The 13,443-nt window shown below is 47.3% G+C and overlaps 1 pseudogene; it reads right to left on the reverse strand.

Moving 5' to 3' along the window:
* Positions 1-1,121: 1,121 nt before the first annotated feature.
* The window catches only part of LOC119969164, a 31,894-nt pseudogene continuing 19,572 nt past the window's right edge, over positions 1,122-13,443 (reverse strand).

Consider the following 13,443-nt stretch of genomic DNA (forward strand, 5'->3'; position numbering starts at 1 on the left):
GGTGGGGGCACTCATACAGCCGGTGTCACTCTGCAGTACCAGGTCCAAGGTGGGTGGTCAGTGGCCACAGCAAGATGGCCACGGTAATGGCAGTTCAGGACTGGGCACCGCCTCAGTCCTTGGGGGGGGACGGGGGGTCACCACGGCCACTGGACCTGTTCCCCTCGTGCCCCCCCTTCCCAACCTTGGCAGGTTCCCCCCCCACCCCAGCCAGCCTGGCCAATGTTACGCCCGGCAGCACGCAGTCACTCCTCTCTGTGTCCTACCTTCTCTCTCTCCCTCAGTATCCATCAGGCCGGTTACACTATTTTCGAAAGTACAAGTGAATTGAGCCATTGGGAACTCGGTCCACTGGAGGCGGAGAATCGCGGAGACCCCAGAGAATACTGGGTCGGGCCCACATCTGCAACCTCACCGACATGTTGGAGCACCTCAGTTTCTTGTGCCTGAATGAAAGTTGGAACTGTGGCTACATGTGCCTTCTTGGCTCGCTGGAGCATCACTCACTTGCTCTTCGTCCCTCGAGGTTACGATGTTCTCTGGTTGTGGTGATTCAGGCATTGGGTCCCCTTGATCAAATTCAAGAATGTGTGAGTGATCTGTTGAGCTGCATATTGAGATTGTCATGAGCTCTTCCTCTGGGTCGGTCTTGGAACCGCCTACAACTGCAACTTCCAAGTCGCTCTCTTCAAAGTCAACATTGATGTCTTCCCATTCATCGTCAGTGTCGTCAATGGTTTGGGAATGAATTGCAGGAAAAGTTTCGAAGACCTGGAACGAGTCATCACATACCCCTGAGGCCAGTTTCTCCAATATCGGGATGATTTCTTACGTTTATGGCTCGGTCGGCGGCTGATCCTCCGTGGTATCAGCAGCTTCAATTCTTAAGTGCGCCATCGCCAAGCTCCTGATCTCCCAGTGTCCAGAACGTTCTGGGCGTCCCCTGTGACCACCTCGTCATTCCTTCCAGACCACCGGAGCAGTGTTTCAGGAGTCTTGTCACTAAACCCGAATGTGCTGCTGGAAAAGAGATCTACAAGTAGTTCATAGTGGTCTTCATCTGTCTCACCTTCCATGTCATCACTTTCTGCATCATCTTCGAAATCTTCGAGCAGATATTCCTAGTAGTCGGCATCAGATTCAGCATCGTCTGCAATGATCTCTCCTGTAAAATATAACATCGCACAGGGAATTATATGTTCACGCAGTAGGGCGCCAAGTTCAAAGCCAGCCTTGAGTTTGGCCACTGAAGATTGGTTTAACATTCCATGCTGTGGAACTACAGTGGGACTGACGAAGTTAAAGAACGATTCATTTGGTACAGTTTCCAGCGCTGTTGTGGGAGTGCTTCGACATTTGTGCTTCAGTTTTGTTTGAATTGTTCTCATTGTTACATTTTTGCCCTCCCTCCAGTCAATCTTACAGCCGGCGCACCCCAGGATTTCCGGTTCATCAAAGAATGATTTAAACGGCCGCGAGTCCGACTGATATACTTTTGTGATCACCTCATTTGTGAAATACTCATTGGGCTCGAATTTGAACTGCAGAGTGAAGCTCCACGGCTATTCATACTCTGTCCATTTAACATTCACATCCTGCAAATGCTTTAAAATGGTCTCGTCATGCTCCTGTATCATGCCAGAATTGCGGAATGCTCGCTGGCTGTTCCGTCTCCTCGTCTGATTTGTCAGCCTCCACCTGGATTTTTTCTGAATCCTCATAAATCATGCACACTGTAATATCTTGTAGGGATCTGGAATGTGTAGGTGACCAGCCATCCCCTGGGACACACCGTCGCTCGAATAATTTCAGGGATTCACATCAAGTTGCACCCATAATGGGACCAATGCCATGTCTACAATATGAAATAGTGATGTCTACCTCATATCTGCCACAGAGGGCACCAGTTCACAGACAGCGAAGACCTCCATTGTTCTTCATCGATCATAGAATTTACAGTGCAGGAGGAGGCCATTCGACCCATCGAGTTTGCACCGGCCCTTGGAAAGAGCACCCTACTTAAGTCCATGCCTCCACCCTATCCCCGTAACCCAGTAACCCCACCTAACCTTTTGGACACTAAGGGCAATTTTAGCACGGCCAATCCTCCTAACCTGCACATCTTTGGACTGTGGGACGAAACCGGAGCACCCGGAGGAAACCCACGCAGTCACGGGGCAAAATTCATGTTCCGAAGTCCATCGGCAGCCCTGCCAATCAGCGACTTTCCGCTGCATGTTCAGCTTTTACAAAGTAGACCGACTCACGAGATCGGCTGTTGTTTTAGGGTCAAAGTCACATTGTAATCGAGAATTGTTCAGTACCACCATTGGTTTCAATATAGTTTAAAAGGTTTCCGTGGAGTTCTCACTGGCTTCAGTCTTCCTTACTATTTTGTTTTCATCATTCTTGTTCGGACTCTTCTGGTTCCTCACCGTGATGAGATCAATGAAAAACTGTTCTTCAGTATTTATCTCATAGACTGCATGCACCACTCGTGCAGCATCCATGGTAGGACGCGCAAAACGTTGTTTCACAATGTGCCCAACACGGCTGCACCTGGAACAGGCTTTTCCAAAGGCCGGACATTGCCGTGGGGCTTGTCGAGTGCCACACTTTTGGCACAAGGTGGCGGCGGCGGCTCCTGTCGGCCGTTAAAATGGCCGCCCACACTGAGACCATGTTTCTTCATGATGTGTGTCACAGCACTAAGAGCGCTGGCTTCTTCTTCCAAGTTGACGTCATAGTTGTTCAAGCAGAGTGTGCCTATTCTCTGTGCAGCTATTTTGCTCGCCGGGCAAACCTTAACTGCCTGTTCCAGCACCAAATCTTCCTCCCGCAATAACATTTCTCGGAGCTGATCGTTACGTACAGCAAAGACAATTTGGTGCTGGATTAGCGAAGGTTTCAGGTTACTGAAGTTGCATGACTGGGCCTTCAGCCTCAAGTCAGTATCAAAACTGTCAAATGATTCACCAGGTTTTTGGATGCGCATAATGAACATGTATCGCTCAAACGGAGCATTCTTTTTGGGGAACAGTGCTTATCAAAGTGCCTCACAACTTCATCATATTTCTTGCGATCCTCCTCATTATCGAACGCAAATGGGTGATACAGTTCAATCGCTTGTGGACCTGGAACCATTAGCAACAACGTGATTCGCCTCTCACCAGGCTGGACCTGTCGGCCGAAGGCAGGAAAATAGAGTTTGAACTGTTGCTTGAATAGCCGCCAGTTTTCAGCTACATTACGGGATCTTTGAAGCTGGTGGGGGGGGGGCTCTCATTCCGTCCATCTCGAGCTTCAGCATCTTCTAGCGCATTGAGTCGCCTCAGGTCACAGTTCACCAGATCGGTCTGTTTGCCGAATGCCTAACTTTGCCACTGCCATCGGTATCTTCAAATCTTCAGCACTCTTGGCTCCATGTTGTGCTTGGTCTTCTGTACCTTGCAAAGGAATCCACCAATCACCTTGCGTTGTCCAAACCAGAATCTTTATTGAATCACATGTGGTAGCAATAGAGCGATCAGATGGTAACAGAGCAAATTATCATGGAGTTTCTTTGTACTGCTCTGGAACTGCACCTAGCACTGACTGTTCACCTGTATGTCTTACTACCATCTCCTATAACCATCCGGTGATGGCCGGATGTGTCTCCACTTATAAGGGAGTCCCTAGTCCCATGACCACAATCTTGAGAAGGTATGATGTGCCTGCGCCACCACCTGGTGGTCGGAGGTCGCACACCATCCACCTACGATATTGCTTACAAGCATATCACCCCAACCAGTTCTTTATTTCGCACACAAAATGCTCTGACCCATCACTGACACAGTGGACAAGGCCAACTGTGTGGAGAACCCTTTCAGGATATTCTCAGAGCAAGAACCACACTATTCAGCTCAGTTGGCACATTGGCCATGCTCACCTGTCATATAAATATTGTCGCTTGAGTCCCTGGCTGGCCGCCACATGTCTGCCTTTGACCAAAACCACGGTCTAGACCAGTATAAGTGAGAGAGGTTTGTACAATCTGTGGAGGTTAACTGCGGGAGGGCTCCCTGCATGATCTTCAGAGCGTGATGCTAACCAGTTACTGTTTTCCTACGGACAGCAACCAAAGCCTTTTCACAATGGAGACAGTGGTTGAGTGCCCACAGTGTGTGCAGCTTGTTGAGTCACTGTCTAATAAATGATGAAGGGGCGCAAAAGGGTGGGACATTTCCAAAGAAGAGCGCTCAATCTTAAAATTAGAACTTGATTGAAATCAGGAAGCAATTTATTGCAAGAAGGGTAGATGGAATCTGGAATTCGCTCCCCACAAAATACTGCAGTTATTGGGGGCTAATTGGAATTTTCAAAACAGAGGGCGATAGATTTTGTTGGAAAAGTGTATCAAAGAATACGGAGCAATGGCAGGTAAATTGGACAGCACAGTGGAACAGTGGTTAGCATTGCTGCTTCACAGCACTAGGGACCTGAGTTTGATTCCAGCCTTGGGTGACTGTATTTGTGGAGTTTGCACGTTCTCCCCATGTTTGCGTGGGTTTCCTCTGGGAGCTCTGGTTTCCTCCCACAGACCAAAGGTCTGCAGGTTAGGTGGATTGGCCGAGCTAAAATTGCCCCTTAGTGTCCAGGGATGTATAGGTTAGGTCATGGAGTTACGGAGATGGAGTGCGGTAGGCGGAGGAGTGGACAAAGGTAGAGTGCTCTTTCAGAGGGTCGATGCAGATTTAATGGGCTGAATGGCCTCCTTCTGCACTGTCGGGATTCTATGGATTCTATAATTGAGGTGTGGTACAGATCAGCCACGGTATAATGGATTGGCAGAGGGAAAAAGAGGGAGGAACTGACATCTGTGTGGTGTGTTTCATAATCTTGGGATACTCCAAAGCACTTTACAATCAGTGAATTAGTTTTGAAGTCTAGGTACGGCTGTAATGTAGGAAACGTAGGTTAAGTAGGGCTAAATGGGTTTACTCCTGTTATCGTGTACAGATGGAATCATCATTTTATCATTCTATCTTATTTGCAGAAGTCAAATGAGAAGAATGGCAAGGTGCCAATGGAAGTATTCACATAAAGAACTAATAGATCCACGCACAAATAAATATTTGTTATATTCGTAAAATTGTTATTTTCCTTAGATGCTTTTGTAAATAAAACATATTGGTTTTAAGGTATACATTTATGTAACCAAAATAATTTCGTGGCAGCACAAGTCAAAATTGAGGCCAAAGAATGTCTTGTAAATGGGGATCTTTGTTTGATTTAAAAAAAAATTCTGTACAGGATATTAATGGTTTCAATAGTGAAGGAAAAAGATCTCTTGGAGCAATGCGTGGTACAAAATGTCAGAGCAAAAGGGGATAACACATGCAGTGAGGGGAGTTGGGTTTGTACGTGTAAGAGGGGGAGGGTCAGGGCCTGTTGTGGGCATTTTGCTAATTCCTCACAGGAATCAAAAGGAGCTCCAGGGTCAGAGTCCATTTTTATTTAATTCATTTGCAGGATGTAGGTGTTGATATCAATGCACTAATCACCCATCCAAAGTTGCCTTGCGGAGGATCTTTCTCCTGAACCACTGCGATTCTTTAGGCTGTTTTTGACACAACCAGGTGGCTTGGGGAGACCACTTCAGAGGGCAGATAAGAGTCAACCACTTTAGTGTGGGACCGGTACAACCTTGTAGGCCAGAGTGGGGAAGGAAGGCACGCTCCTATCACCAAAGAAACTTGACGGATGTTTACACTGATCTAACAATTTGAATGGTCATTTTTCCTGATGTCTGCCCAGAAATGATTGAATTCAATTTTGAAACTTCACCATGTTCTAGTCTCTCAGTTGCCGTACATTAATGAACAACTACATGTATTTGCAGGATGTAGGTGTTGATATCAATTCACTAATCACCCATCCAAAGTTGCCTTGGAGAGGATCTTTCTCCTGAACCACTGCATGGTTTTTAATAACATATCATAGTATGAAGGAATGGAATAGATTGAACACTGGGCAGTTACATAAACAAAATCACATCGAAGCTCATCGATTGGGACACAAACCGTCTATTTTTGGCCCACTTATAAAATAGATCAGAATTGTGCTGAACTAATAATCCAGAGAGCCAGAGCGGGATTCTCCAGTGCCCAACGCCGATATCGTAATCGGAGATTGGGCGGAGAATCCCTGTCTATGATAGAATCTGGGGGGGTGCCTGTTTTTGGGTGCTCCGGCCCCTCCAAAATGGCATTATCGAGGAGTACGCCGCACGTCATTGGGACAGCCTCAGGACGTTACCTGAAGACCCTCCTCCGATGCACTGCCCGCGATGGGCGACGTTCACTTGTACTCTTAGTTTTCGTGAACCCGGTGTGGCGGCTGCGGACTGTGTCCAGCGCTACCACAGTCAGGGGAGGGGGGGGGGGGGGGGGGGATTGAGGAAATGCATGGATGGATGGAGGGGAGGCAGAAATATGTGGACCATGACCAGTTGGCCCAAATGACTTCCTTTTGTGTAGTAATTACCATATAGTCAGCTCCCACCAGTCAACCATGTATTCCAGACCATCACAACTCTTTGGGAAAGGACGAGCTGGCTAACAGTGTATTCATATTTTTATGTAAAATATCATTTGTGTATATAACATAACAACCAAACTGTATATAAACATTAGGGTTTGCATGCATAGATTGCAATTCTAGCATCCGACCACAGGTGGCGTGGCTACAGCAGAACGTTACTGGAAGGCAACCACATGGGAGACAGGACATATTCTAGCATCCGACCACAAGTGGCTTGGCTACAGGAGAATGTTACCGGAAGACAACCACATGGGGGACAGGACGCATTCTAGCATCCGACCACAGGTGGCATGGTGACAGGAGAAGGTCACGGGAAGACACCCACATGGCATACGGAACCCAACCAGCACAGAGATACAAACTGGACAGCTGGCACAGATCGAGCAGCTCCTGAGTTGTTTGTATTTAATCATCATATCCAACTGTAATCTTAGTAGACATCATAGAAACCCTTTATTGTTTTAGTTAATTAATAAACAGTTTTGTTCATTTACAAATGTTCTCTGATCACTTCAACTACAAAGACCTCGCCATCCTTGCATATAGAGAACATTACAATAGCCTAAACCCTTGTCTGTCTTCTCCTGCGAAAACTGTTGAGTTAGCTATTAAACATATCAATAGGTACACTATTCAGACTTTTTATCTCATAGATCTGAGGTTAGGAAAGTCATTGAGAGGTGTCTTACCTCTCCCAAAGGTGTCCCTGGGCCCTAACAAAAAGGGTACTTTATCTATCCTGGCTGTCCAAATGAATCCACCAAGTTCAGACCTCCTCTTACCTGTTCGAATCTGCACACTCAAGGTTTCATACTCCTAGCAGTCCAAAATCTCACTTCAGTGGAGGCAGCTGGTGATTTAAATTACCAGCTTCCTCTGCGAATTGCATATGAATATGTGAACACTGGCCCAATTCCAGTCCCAGCCTCGCCAAGATAGGATACACCATGTTTGGGGTGGGACGTAGAATCTGCAGCCATTTCCAGGCTTACAGCTCTCTTGGGACGCAAAAGTGTGTTTGGGGCAAGTAGCCATTGAATAATCCCTCGCCCTCTATCTAACTTGTCACTGGCCTCTTTTAGGGCTGGTAGCAAGCGGATTATGCCCCAATCATTCTACCACATCCATAACAATCTGCCCCCCTCTAGCCTTTATACTCGGAACAAAAGAAGTGTAAATACCAGGAGGCCAATCAGCCCATTGGGCTTTTTCTGTTAACTCATGAACAATATGTATCTTATCATCATCTATCCAACTTTGGCTCTGTAACCTTTCATATTCATTACATCAAACATCTATGACTAGTAAAACTTGCAATTGACTGTCAGTCTCAAATGCTGTTCTGGAGGGGACAGTTTCAGATGACATCATAGGGCAGCATGGTGGCACAGTGGCTAGCACTGCTGCCTCACAGATCCAGCAACCCGGATTCAGTTCCGGTCTTGGGTCACTCTGTGTGGAGTTTGCACTCTCTCCCGATTTCCTCCCACGGTCCAAAGGTGTTCAGGTGCGATGGATTAGCCATGCTAAATTGCCCCTTGGTGTCCAAGGATGTGTAGGTTAGGTGGGGGTTACAGGGATAGAGGAGGAGAGTGAACCTAGGTAGGATGCTCTTTCAGAGGGTTGGTGCAGGGTTGGTGGCCTCCTTCTACGCTGTAAGAATTCTCTGGTTCTATCCCTGAACATGGCTAGCTGTAATTTTATGGTTATGATCCTTTGTGTCCTAGGGCTAAATTGAACATGTCCTAGGGCTAAATGGAAACCAAGGTTAAGGAATATGCTATAACCCTTAACCTTTCTACAAGTAGGAAGTGTTCTTTTACTAATTCCTGCCCAAAGGCATAATGTTTAAATATTGTTGTTTTAAGAAGCTGAGCGTTAGTCTCCATCGTGTTTCTTGTGAAAATGTTGGAAATTGCTGATGGTGGTTTAAAGGATCAGTGACATATTGGCACAATTTGCTTCAAAGGGTCTGCGTGAAACACATCTCAGTCTGATACACATACAAACTGGCTTTATTTTACAGCACAAATTGGTTTTAATGACCAGACTCATAATCAAAAGGACCAGATAGATGTTCATCATTTGCTGCCCAATTTCTAAAATTATTGCCCTGTCTTTCTAGAACTTGAAAAAGAACACCTTGTCATGTCCGTTTTTGAATTAGCATCATGAGTTGATGATGCACTCACAACCCGCCAAATTTTCTGACAAATACAATCAACGCGGTGTTTCATCTCCCAGAATTTCCTCGGTATCTGGGTCAAAATCCTGGAACTGCCTCCTTTCCTAGCAGCACTGTGGGTGTACCTACACCACATGGACTGCAGCGGCTCAAGAATGCGGCTCATCACCACTTCCACATGAGTAATTAGCGATGGGCGATAGACGCTGGCCTAGTCAGCGATGGCCACATCCCCTGAAAGAATGATAAAAAACAAATACTTGCATTTGTAAGGTGCCTTTCACAACCACAGAATATTCTAAACCACTTTGCAACCAATTAAATCCTTTCAAAGTCTAGTCACTGCAATAATGTAGGAAATGCAGGAGTCAATGTGTGCACGGAAAGCTCCCATAGAACCATAGAATTCCGACAGTGCAGAAGAAGGCCATTCGGCCCATTGAGTCTGCTCCAACCCTCAGAAAGAGCACCACATCTCGGCCCATCCCCCCCCCCCCCCGCCATATCCCTGTAACCCCAATAGCCCCACCTAACCTGCACATCTTTGGACACATAAGGGGCAATTTAGCACGGCTAATCCACCTAAACTGCACATCTTTGGACTGTGGGAGGAAACCGGAGCACCCGGAGAACCCACGCAGACACAGGGAGAAAGTGCAAACTCCACAAAGACAGTCACCCGAGGCCGGAAGTGAACCAGGGTCCTGGACGCTGTGAGGCAGCAGTGCTATGCCAACCACTGTGCCGCCCCACATCCAGCAATGTGATAATGCCCAGATTAATAGAACAGTACAGCACAGAACAGGCCCTTCGACCCTCGATGTTGTGCCGAGCAATGATCACCCTACTTAAACCCACGTAACCCGTATACCCGTAACCCAACAATCCCCCCATTAACCTTACACTACGGGCAATTTAGCATGGCCAATCCACCTAACCCGCACATCTTTGGACTGTGGGAGGAAACCGGAGCACCCGGAGGAAACCCACGCACACGGGGAGGACGTGCAGACTCCACACAGACAGTGACCCAGCCGGGAATCGAACCTGGGACCCTGGAGCTGTGAAGCATTGATGCTAACCACCATGCTACCGTGAGGCCCCTAAATCTTGTCTTTGTGATGCTGATTAGGGAATAAACGTTGACCAAGGCACCAGGCATGACTCTCTGTCGCGAGGGGACATCATTTTAAGGTGATTGGAGGAAGGTATAGGGTAGATGACAGAGGTCGGTTCTTTGCACAGAGAGTGGTGGGTGTGTGGAATGCACTGCCAGCAGAGGTGGTGGAGTCAGAGTCATTAGGGACATTTAAACGACTCTTGGATTGGATTGGATTGGATTGGATTTGTTTATTGTCACGTGTACCGAGGTACAGTGAAAAGTATTTTTCTGCAAGCAGCTCAACAGATCACTCAGTACATGGGAAGAAAAGGGAATAAACAAAATTCACAAAAATACAAGAAAATACATAATAGGGCAACACAAGATATACAATGTAACTACATAAGCATTGGCATCGGTTGAAGCATACAGGATGTAGTGTTAATGAGGTCAGTCAATAAGAGGGACATTTAGGAGTCTGGTGACAGTGGAGAAGAAGCTTTTTTTGAGTCTGTTCGTGCGTGTTCTCAGACTTCTGTATCTCCTGCCCGATGGAAGAAGTTGGAAAAGTGAGTAAACCGGGTGGGAGGGACCTTTGATTATGCTGCCCGCTTTCCCCAGGCAGCGGGAGGTGTAGATGGAGTCCATGGATGGGAGGCAGGTTCGTGTGATGGACTGGGTGGTATTCACGACTCCCTGACGTTCCTTGTGGTCCTGGGCCGCACATAGCACATGAACAGCAGTAAATTGAAGGGATGTAGGTTCGGTTGATCTTAGATTAGGATAAATGGTCGGCACAACATTGTGGGCTGAAGGGCCTGTACTGTGCTGTACTGTTTTATGTTCTATAAGGGGGTTTGTCATTTAGGACTGAGATGAGGAGAAATTACTGCCCTCAAAGGATTATCAATCTTTATAATTCTTTACCCCAGAGGGCTGTGGATGCTGCATTGATGAATACATTTCAGGCTGGGATGGACAGATCTTTGGTCTCCTAGGGAATCAACGGATAAGGGGAGTGGGTGGAAAGTGGAATTGAATCCCCAAATCTGTCGTGATGGTACTGAATGGTGGAACAGTCTTGATGGGCCATATGGTCGACTACTTCTTGTACACCTGAAAGGCAGCACCTCCGACTGTGCAGTTCTGCACTGGGACGCCAACCCATTTTTGTGTTCAAGTCCTGGTGTCGGACTTGAACATACGACCTTCTGGGCTCAGACATTGTGCTGATATGCCTCTGGGCTATATCATAGATGGATGGTGTGAGACCTCCAACCAGCAGGTGGCAGATACAGACACACCATGCGGGCTCTAGACCAAGGTCATGTGACCTGTGACTGATATAAAGAGAGACACATCCGGTCATCTAGAGAAGAAGATCGAGAGGGGAATAAGACGGACATGTGAACGATCAGTGCTAGGTACAAGTTCCAGAGGAGTAGTTAGCAGACTCCATGATAACATTATCTGTAACAGATTGCTATCTTACCACACGAGACTCAGTAAAAGATTCTGGTTTGGACAAGTCGAGGTGTTTGATGGATTCTTCGTAAGGTATAAAAGACCAAACACAACATGGTACCATGAGTGCTGAAGTTTGAAAGATAGCGACAGCAGTGACAAAGTGAGGCATTCGGCTAGAAGACTGGTCTGGTGAACAACCTGAGGCGACCCAACGCATAAGAAAATGCTGAAGCTTGAGTTGGACGGATTGAGAGCCCCCCCCCCCCAGCTTCAGATGTTCGGTGACGTAGGTGAGAACTGCTGGCTATTCAAACAGCAGTTCATACTTTATGTTTTGGCCATGGGCCGACAGGCCCAGCCTGATGAAAGGCGAATTGTGTTGCTGCTGACAGTGACAGGTGCACAAGCGATTGAATTGTATAACTTGTTTGTGTTTAATAATGAGGAGGATCACAAGAAATTTGATGAAGTGATGAAGCACTTTGATAATAATTGTTCCCCGAAGAAGAATGAAATGTTTGAGCGTGACGCATTCCACATGTGAACCCAAAGTCCTGGCGAATCATTTGACAGTTTTGCCACGGACTTGAGGCTGAAGGCCCAGTCATGCAACTTCAGCAACCTGAAATCTACGCTAATCCGCGACCAAATTGGTATAGCTGATGATAAACTTCGGGTGATATTATTGAGGGAGGAAGATTTGAGGCTGGTAAAGGCAGTAAAGATTTGTCAGGCGAGCGAGGTATCTGCTCAGAAAATAGGCGCACTCTGCTCAAAATATTTTGGCGCCAACTCGGAAAAAGCCAGCACCATTAGTGCTGTGACGCCATTAGCGCTTCGGTTTCCTCCCACGAGTCCCGAAAGACGTGCTGTTAGGTCATTTGGACATTCAGGATTCTCCCTCCATGTACCCGAACATGCGCCAGAATGTGGCGACTAGGGGCTTTTCATTGTAACTGCATTGCAGTGTTAATGTAACCCTACTTGTGACAATAAAGATTATTATTATCCGAGAAGACTTTTGGGTACTTCCCCGAGACTTAGTAAAGTCTTCCGGTGCCCATCCAGAAGATCTGTTGCCAGTCCAGCTGGAGGCAGTGTAGCCAGTCATAGCCCAGCATACTCAGTCCAGAGCCCCCCAATATTATTAACGGCAGCCTAACGGACTGCTGCCCAGAAGTGACCAGGGTCATCGTCATGCTCGCTATGGTTAGGGGTTCCCCCATATAGGTCGTTAGCCTTGTCTTGGTGTCCCGCAAACCCGACTGTTGAACTCCAGTCCTGATTCCCTCAAAGATCTGCCTCCCCGAAACCGTGGCCTCCATGTCCAATTCCACCTCTAACGGGTGGTTCACCTGGGCAGTAATCCTGATGGGAGCAACTCGTAGCAGGGCAATGCAATGCAATTGCATACCCTCCTTGTCATCAGGTTGTTCTAAGTGGAGGACCCTGGCTCTAGGCTGGCATTTCGCTCGGGGAGGGTGGCAGGTTTGCTGGCTGACCTGTGCTTTCCTAACCCTGCGGTTTCCCTGGCCGCAAATGTTGCAGCTCCTTAGGGAATCCTTCATCAACTCCAAGCAGGTGTCCCACCTGGCTATAGGGTCTTCCCCAAAGGGCCTGCTCCATCGGTGTTCAGGACAGGATGGGGTTCTGGGGGTCTCAGTCCTAGGGGGGCATGTTTGCAAGAATGGGGGGGGGGGGGAGTGGGGGAGGAGTCCTACACTTTTACCTCCATCCTTGACATCCGCTGGAGTTACTGGACGCCCTTCTCTGCTCTCCCTTGAGAGGGAAATCTCAACCACCTTTCTTAGTGCCAGCAATGGCTTGGCCAGCAATTTCTGCTGTGTCGCATTATTATTTACTCTGCATACAAGGCAATCCATACTATCTTGGAAAGGGATTGTAAAACTCCACCTGTTTGCTCAAAACTCAGTAACGGACTTCCCTGGGGTCCTCTCAGCTGTATTAAATCTGCATGATAACCGATGGCTTGGGGCCATCGTGGTTTGCCATGAGCGCCACTAACTCTTTGAAAGTCTTGGGACTGGATTCTCCAAAAATGGGGTGATGTCACGACAGACTTTCCTAAAAAAAGACCTATTCACCT

This window comes from Scyliorhinus canicula, chromosome 7 (assembly GCF_902713615.1).
Source record: "Scyliorhinus canicula chromosome 7, sScyCan1.1, whole genome shotgun sequence".
In the NCBI taxonomy this organism is placed as follows: Eukaryota; Metazoa; Chordata; class Chondrichthyes; order Carcharhiniformes; family Scyliorhinidae; genus Scyliorhinus; species Scyliorhinus canicula.